The 8,653-nt window shown below is 32.3% G+C and overlaps 1 pseudogene; it reads left to right on the forward strand.

Annotated features, from left to right (window-relative positions):
• The first annotated feature begins 7,492 nt into the window (after window positions 1–7,492).
• On the forward strand, window positions 7,493–8,418 carry LOC130680495 (olfactory receptor 5V1-like; annotated as a pseudogene).
• The last annotated feature ends 235 nt before the right edge of the window (window positions 8,419–8,653 follow it).

Raw genomic sequence — 8,653 nt, forward strand, 5'->3', positions numbered from 1 at the left:
CCATCCCCCTGCTCATGACAATACAGACTGTCCTTTGTGTTCATTAGTCTATTTCTGCTTTGTTTGTTGTTTTCTGATTCCACATATAAGTTAAATCATGTGGTATTTGTCTTTTCCTATTTGACTTATTTAAATTGACATACTCTCTAGGTCCACCTATTTTACTGCAAATGACAATATTGATTTATTTTATATTGTTGAGTTGCACACATCCCTTATTTTCTTCTTACATTCATTTATCAAAGGACACATATTTCTTCCATATCTTGTTATTGTAAATTATGTCACAATAAGCATAGTAGTACATATGTAATTTTGAATTAGTGGTAGGAATATTCTGAAAATTCTCCCTCAAATTTCTGTGTCTATCACTGAAACCTATGAATATGATGAGATGTCAATTCCATGACATTGTGATCTTATATGGCACAACTGACCATAAGATGAGAACATTACCCTGCATTATCTATGTATTTTCAAAGGAATTTCATGATAACTTAAAATAAGAGAACTTTATTTTACTAGTAGCAGAAGAATAATTCAAAAGTATATGAAATATGAGAATTATGACAACATATTGCTCTCTTTGAATACAAAATTCCCACAAAGTACCATAAAAGTTAACATACAGTAGCTATGAGAAGTGTAGGCACAAATGTCCTCAACAATGAGCAAATCATATCCACCAGCATACAGAAGGTGACAAATATCATTTACATGAAAACAACTACATTTAATATCAGACATTGCAGAAAGACTAAATAATAGATGAATACCTAAATACTAGAATAAGGAACAAGGTAAGGATGTCAATCCCTAAGAACCGCATTCAACAGTGTGTAGTATATGTCCTAGCAATTTAATAATATTAGAACTGTAAACAAAACCATAGAATTATAATGAAGAATATAAACGTGCCTATTCTGAGATAATATGACTTTCAATGTAAAACAATCAAGAGAAATCTGCACCAAAATAACCTCCTAGAATTAGTGTCAGTTTAGTAAAGTCACAGGACATAGGTTTTAAACATGAAAGTGCATCATATTTCTCCTTGGTAGCAATAAGAATTTGGTAGGCAAACAATACAGTTGACAATAACTCCAAAGCTAATTGAAGTATCAGGTAATTACGTAAATAGGTTCAGGATCAGTATGATGGGAACCTCCAAATATCAGTGAAAGATATGACACAATTAATTAAACAGAAAGACATACCATGTTCATGGACTGTAAGAAAACACAATAAAGATTTTATTTCTTATCCTATTAATCTATGCTTTTCTCATAGTTACAGTCAATTCACAACTGGATTTTTATACATCTAGACAAACTGACAGTAATGCTCATGTGGACTGGACAGAGAAACTTTAATATATGAAATAATTCAAAAAATAAAAAGTTTGGACGTACCAGTCTATCCAATTCCAGACTTACTATGAGGGTACAATTAAAACTTTGGGGTATTAGTGAATAGATAGAGAAATAGGTCACTGGACACATGTACATAGTCCAGAAAAAGATCCATGCACATGTGGTCATTTGTTCATTGAGAAAGATACTGTAAAGCAATTTAGTGGAGACTGGTTACCAAATTAATTGAGAAAAGAAATCATAAAATTATAACACTCTATAAAGAAAGCACAAATAAAATTGTAACTACCTGATTACAGGGAATGCCTAAAATGACACCAAAGAAAAATTGATAAAATGACTGAAAAAACACACTTTATCAAAATTAAAATTCAATGATCTAACAACAGCAAAGGCACAATCCAAGAAAGTAGTAGTTGTAAGCACAACTTTATTAAAATTTAAACATCTGCTCTCCAAAAGACAATGTCAAGATAATGAGAAGACAAGCCATGAATTAGGAGAAAATATTTTCAAAAGACATAGCTGACAAAGGACTGTTCCCTAAAACTACAAAGCACACTTACCACTGAGGAAAAGGTAAACACATCACCAGTGAAAAAATAGTTCAAACATTGATTTTAAGTATACAATATAATATTTGACAATCATATACGTTATTAAATCCTCATCTAACTAGTGCAGTTATTATCTATCAATGTAGAAAGATACTATAAAACCATTGACAATATTCTTTATGTTGGTTAAGCAATATTTTTCAGGGGCATTCTTTGATTCATTGGTATTATTATTTTTAAATAATGCAATAATCAAGCAAATGCTAGCAATGGAGAGGAAAAGTGGATTTGAAAGGATGTAGAAAGAAATATATAGGGATTTTCTGGTTATAACCCAGTATCCACTTCTGTTTCCCAAAGGCCCAACAGGTAACCTAAAAAACTAAATGAAGTTAAAATCTATTTAATAACTTTAATAGAAAAAATGTAAAGATCTAAAAAGAGGTTTCAAATTAATGTGTGAATAAATAAATTTAAAAAATGAAAAATGGCTCACATAGATGCCCATATAGATCTATATTTGGTATAATCAGAAGTAGAGTGTTTCTCAGTGAAAACAGTGGGTAAAGCAGAGTTTCACAGCCATGGGAAAGACTGAGTGGAAATGTGGGCACGGAGATGCAGTGTGAAATTCATTTTTCTCAATGTCTTTTGTAGGTTCATGTTTAAATTTTTCCTAATATTTTATTTTGAACATTTATCCAATTACAGAAAATTGGAATGGTATAATGGACATCTATATACCCTTCACCTGAACTCACTAAATGCACATATATTGCTTGATCTACATGTATCTATTCTTAAAATTCATAGATATAAATTTTTTACATTAATCCATCATTCTGGTAGAAAAATAGTCAGCAATTATAGGTGGAAATAAGTTTGTAATTGCACTCAATTTGAGCCTGAAGGATTGTAACAACACTTTTCATGTGCATAGTCTAAACAGTAGAAACGTGTAATAATGCATAAAAATTGTAGTAAAGTTTGTCTAACAATGAAAAATGCAAATTTTTATAAGTCTATGGTATAATTATAATTTGGAAGAATGATTTAGATGATTACAGAAAAAAAAGGATTATTTTACTCTTTATTTTTATATTGAAATTCAATTCTTGAACATCCTTTGATAAATCTACTACATTACAACAAACAAAATTTTCACTCCTGTAGAGTTCAGCTTTTTAAAATTTACATTAACTTGACCAAACTTGAAATAAGTTCCTATTATTATTAATAAATTCTTCCCATTAGGTTGGTAGTAATTTATGAAGAACACAAGAGTATTCTCTCTGGAGACCTCATTATTATTTTTACTCCCTAAGGGGAATATGGCTATAATATCAACTTTAGAATAAATTACAACATTCATCCAATATATACATGAGATTTCAGTTTGAATTTTGATGTTTCCTTTTATTGATTAGACTATTTCACTTTTTTTTAATGCTTTATATCGGTAGCGAGTACTGTGAAGCTGAAAAGACAATACAGGTGTCTTAATTTCTGGACTTTTTAAGCTAAGATAAATAAGTAGGTGTTTGTAAAGATGTTAATATGGTATAAAAATATATATATTTCAGAAATAGTTAACATTGACTATCAAATGGGTAAGACAAAAGGAATAATAAAAAATTTTGGATAGTTGATGTATAAATTAATGTCTGAAATTGTCTAACTAGAGCCCTAAATATTGTGCATGCCCAGTCAGGTATGTATCCAAAATCCTGTTTATAAAATTCTGCTGTGTCAAATGAATTCTTCTGAACCACAGATGTGAATGTATGTTCCCTAGAAAACTAGTCCATGAGACCTAACAGACAGGAAAAATGTTACAAATCAAAAAGAGATATTAAATTTATAATAAATCAATAATAACAGAAAGACATTTGATTACATTATAAGCAATCAATCCACTGAGTTTTTCAAAAGGAAGGATATAAAAATCTTTAGAAATATAGATTTAGTAAGAACATCCTCCTATTTTTAAAGCAATTTAATATGTAATTATCTGTTTTATTGACAAAATAATTATAAAATTTTTATTATCCTATGGTCCAAGACTAATCAGTGATTAATTTTGCTTCATTAATTAATGTTCTTTTTCTCTCAATAGCAGATCCTTGAAGTAACTATTTACTAAAGGAAAAGGCTTCTTATATGTTCCATTCAGATTTGACCACATGCAAATTGGTAAGTTATGTACGTACAAGAGCTTGTTTTATGGATAATTTCCAAGAGGACCATAATCTTTGCCATATATACCTTGCTATAACTCTCCTTATGTTGGACTGTTTATGAAAATAAAAAGCAACTGATTTTAACATGTATTCTTCATATACATATATGAATACGGTTCCACCAATTAGTCTCACAGAGAAGGTGAGTAATTACTCTTCATAAGGATTTCTCTGAGTCTTTATTATATTTGCTATCACTCGGGTTAATAAGGAGCGTTATAGAACTTCTTTAATGCATTATTAAGAATACTAACACCCTTGTCTTTCTAATGAGGTGGCAAACCTGTTTCATTATATTTGATTCACAAGAAAGGTGCTGTTAACGTGAACACAAGTTTTCTCCCCAAATGAACAAACTCTGCACATTTTATGCCAAGAACAGAAGTTTGATTTAAAATTAAGGCAACAAAGTACAAATTTTAGAGTAGTATATTATTTGAAATAATGCATATTGATTTTATAACCTGATGTAGAACTAACTTATGTATTTCTGAAAATGTTTCGGTTTATTTCTAATAATCCTTGTTAAACCAAGAGTCAAATTAATAAGTAGAGGTTTAAAGTAAAATGAGCATTACATGTAGAACTTAATATTTAATGTATCAAGATATTAATTTTTCTTGTAATAGAAAGTACCTTGAAAAATTTCAAAACTTTCTAAAATATTTTCAGAAAATGAATTTGTAAAGATGTAGAGAAATGAAATTTTATTGTTCTGTAGAACATTGACATTTGAGAATTTGTGAATTGACATGTAAATTGACAAGGTAGATTGTTTTTGTTTCAATCATTTTAATTTACTCACTAAAAACCTGCTGATTGAATAATAATATCCAAGCACTTTGTGGTTATTATAGTCATTTTCTTTTCTAAATTTCACAACTTTAACATCATGAAAATACATTTTCTTTCCCTCCCAAGCATGACACAGACCTGCTGTGGATTGAGGAAAGAATAAAGTCATCCCACAAGTAACATCAGAGTTCCTCCATTAAATATCACATGGGGAAGAGGGATGGGAGGGTGGTCAAAGTGGGTGAATGGGATAAAGAGGTACAGGCTTCCAATTATAAAATAAATTAGCCACAGGGATAAAAGTACAGCACAGGGAATATAGTAAAAAATATTGTGGAATGTTTGTATGATACTACCTACAGATATTATCTACATTTATCATGGTGAGCATTTAGCAAAGCATGGAATTGTCAAAACACTATGTTAGACACAGAGACTAATATAACATTGTAGATTAACTATATTTCAATTAAACAAAGTTAAGGGGAAGTAGCCCTCAGGTAGATATACAATAGTTTAGGAGTCTTATAAGCTACATCAGATAGAGTAAGATTTTAAAAAGATTGCCAACCAAAATGAGTTCTGCAAGTTTCAAAAGACAGACAGATGGAAGGAAGGAAGGAAGGAAGGAAAAAAAGGAAGAAAGAAAAGAGATACAAAGAAATGTTGCATTAAAGAAAGCTGGTAGAAAATGATTTCATTCTGTTTGTAAAAATAAATCATTATATATAATTTGTATTATTATACTATGCATTTTATCTGAGCAAATATATCATTAGCAATTTCCAGTAAACAAAATAAATGTGGAGGGGAACCATTGAAAATGAAGTTTGCATTTTATTATCTAATCATCTTCCTCTATCTCCGTCATCCATGTCTGATACTAAAAATCAAATGGTTTTCAATGTGACAGAACCATCCACAGAAGTATGGATTTTGAGACCTTCAGCTAGGTTGTTTTCACAGTCTTGCATTTATGATTATGAGGACTTTTTAAATACATACAAAAGCAATTTAAAAATTAAAGGAGTTGATATGAACAAGAGCTTCGATCACCCATGATGTTTGTGGTCTCATATTTCCTTGAATACCACACATGTCGAAATGTTTGTTTTAAGGAGAGTGGGCATTGAGTGTCATATGAATATATTTGTATTTAGTTTCATTCACATTTAGACACTAGCAACCATTTTATTCCTCCTTTATTCCTAAAAAACTGTATTGAAATATAGATGATTAACAATATTATGTTGGTTTCAGAAAACAACAAAGTGATGCAACAATTGTATACGTTAAGAAATGCTCGTCACAGTAAGTGTAGTTATCACAGGTCACCATAAATATATTGCTGTATTATTAGTTATATTACCTATGCTGTATTTTCATCCCTGTGACTAAATTAGTTGAAGTCTGTGACTCTTTATCTTCTGCAACTATTTCACTTGCCTATCATGGTAACCAGCAGTCTATTTTCTGTTTATGAGTCTATTTCTGTTTTGTTTTGTTTTGTTTAATTTTATAGGCTATTTAAATTTATCAAACTATACTAATTCTGGAAAATATCTGTTAAAATTAATACTCAAATGATTAAAATTCTAAGTCATAAAAGCATTTTCAAATGTATTATTATGAACATATATATTTGTCTAATACTTTGTCTTATACTTATACTTTGTCTAAGCAGAGGACTCAACATTAATTCTTCTACACACACACAAATAAATATTCTTTTGTTACATGTCTATGTCTATTAGTTGCTAACAGTTATTAATATTAAATAAAATGTATTTATTTATTATTTAGTGGGGTTTGTGTTGTACATATAAGTGAAATCAGGAGGTGGGAAAATGGCAGAAATTGTGAATGGGATGAAGAGGTAAAACTTCAAATTATAAAATGAATTAGTCATAGGAATGTAAGTACAAATAGAGAATATAACCTATAATATTGTAATATTGTGGTATGGTAACAGGGGATATACACTTACTATGTGTGTTACTATTGAGTCACTCTGTTGTACAACTAAAGCCAATAAAATATTGGAAAGAAGTATATTAGAAAATTATATACCTTGTAAAATACATAGCTTCTGCCTTTGAGGTACTTAAAATTAAGATAGTGCATAAAATTATCATGCTGAGATACTACAAAGGAAAATAAGGTAAATGACCAACTAGGTATGAAGAACACAGAAGTAGCTCTCACTGAATTGTGAAATCCAAATATTGGTGAAAGGCTCACAAGAATTTTTACTGAGAAGATGAATATTTAAACATTTCCCTAGGGTCTCAGAGGGCTGACTCATTGTAAAGAACTGAAGACGAGTATTCCAAAAACGACATGAAATGAGTAGGTGTTTTTAATAGTAGTTCTAATAGTGAGGATCTCTAATTAAAAATGGCTACCAAACATCATCAGCCATGCAAGAGTGATTTACCAAATTTTTAATCAATAGTCCCCTTGGCTTTTGTTTCCAACCCATTTTTTGCCTTCCTTCCCTCCAGAGACACTGCTGTAGAGAGAGGAGATGGACGGCTACAATCTCACCACCGTGACTCACTTTGTCCTCGCGGGGCTCTCTGATCTCCCCGAGGTGCGCTACCCTCTCTTTATGGTCTTTGCCGTTACCTACCAGGTCACTTTGGTGGGAAATGGGGCCATTCTCTTGGCCATCGGGATGGAGAAAATGCTGCACACATCCATGTATTACTTTCTGGCTAATCTGTCCCTCGTAGACATATCCTGCCCATCAGGTACTGTCCCCAAGATGTTGGACAACCTCCTGACTGGGAATCACAGCATTTCCTTCCTGGGCTGTGCTTTGCAGCTTTATTTCCTGGTGGCCCTGGCGGAGACTGAAGTCTTCCTTCTCGCTGTCATGGCTTATGACTGGTACATGGCCATCTGCTTCCCCTCCGTTACACCCTCATCATGACCAAGGCTCGCTGGGACCAGCTGGCAGCTGAGACCAGGGCAGCATGGTTTCTCCATTCCCTCCTCCATACGGTGTCCACCTTCCACCTGTCTTTCTGCAAGTCCAATCGGGTTAACCAGTACTACTGTGACATCCCCCCAGTGGTGGCCCTCTCCTGCTCATCCACCTACATGGCAGAATTGCTTGTTTTAGTGGCAGGAGTTTTCTCTGGAATTGGTGCCTTCCTAACCACCTTCATCTCTTACATTTACATCATATCCACCATCCTAAAGATCCAGTCGGTGGAAGGGAAGCACAAAACCTTCTCCACATGTGCCTCCCACCTCCTGGTGGTCTGTTTATTCTATGGCACAGCCATCTTCACCTATGTCCATCCCTCTTCAAGTCACCACTCCCCAGACAGGGATAGACTCATCGCCATGCTCTATGGGGTTATCACCCCAATGCTAAACCCCATGATCTACAGCTTGAGGAGCACAGAGGTGAAAGGGGCACTCGGCAGGGTCTTATGTCACTGAGCATGTTTACAGTGAGTGTAAGAGTAAAAAATAATGACTCAATACTCATTTTAGAATAAATTTATAGGAAGAATTCATATAAAATAATTTTAATTGACACAGAATAAACATATAAAGGCACATTGAAATTTATACAGATGCAAAGATAGTCATAAATTTCATCTGTTATTCTACATATGTATGTATGTATATGTCTATCTCAATCCAGTGGAAACAATGTATATCATCCCATAAC

Source organism: Manis pentadactyla, chromosome 13 (assembly GCF_030020395.1).
Source record: "Manis pentadactyla isolate mManPen7 chromosome 13, mManPen7.hap1, whole genome shotgun sequence".
Classification (NCBI taxonomy): domain Eukaryota; kingdom Metazoa; phylum Chordata; class Mammalia; order Pholidota; family Manidae; genus Manis; species Manis pentadactyla.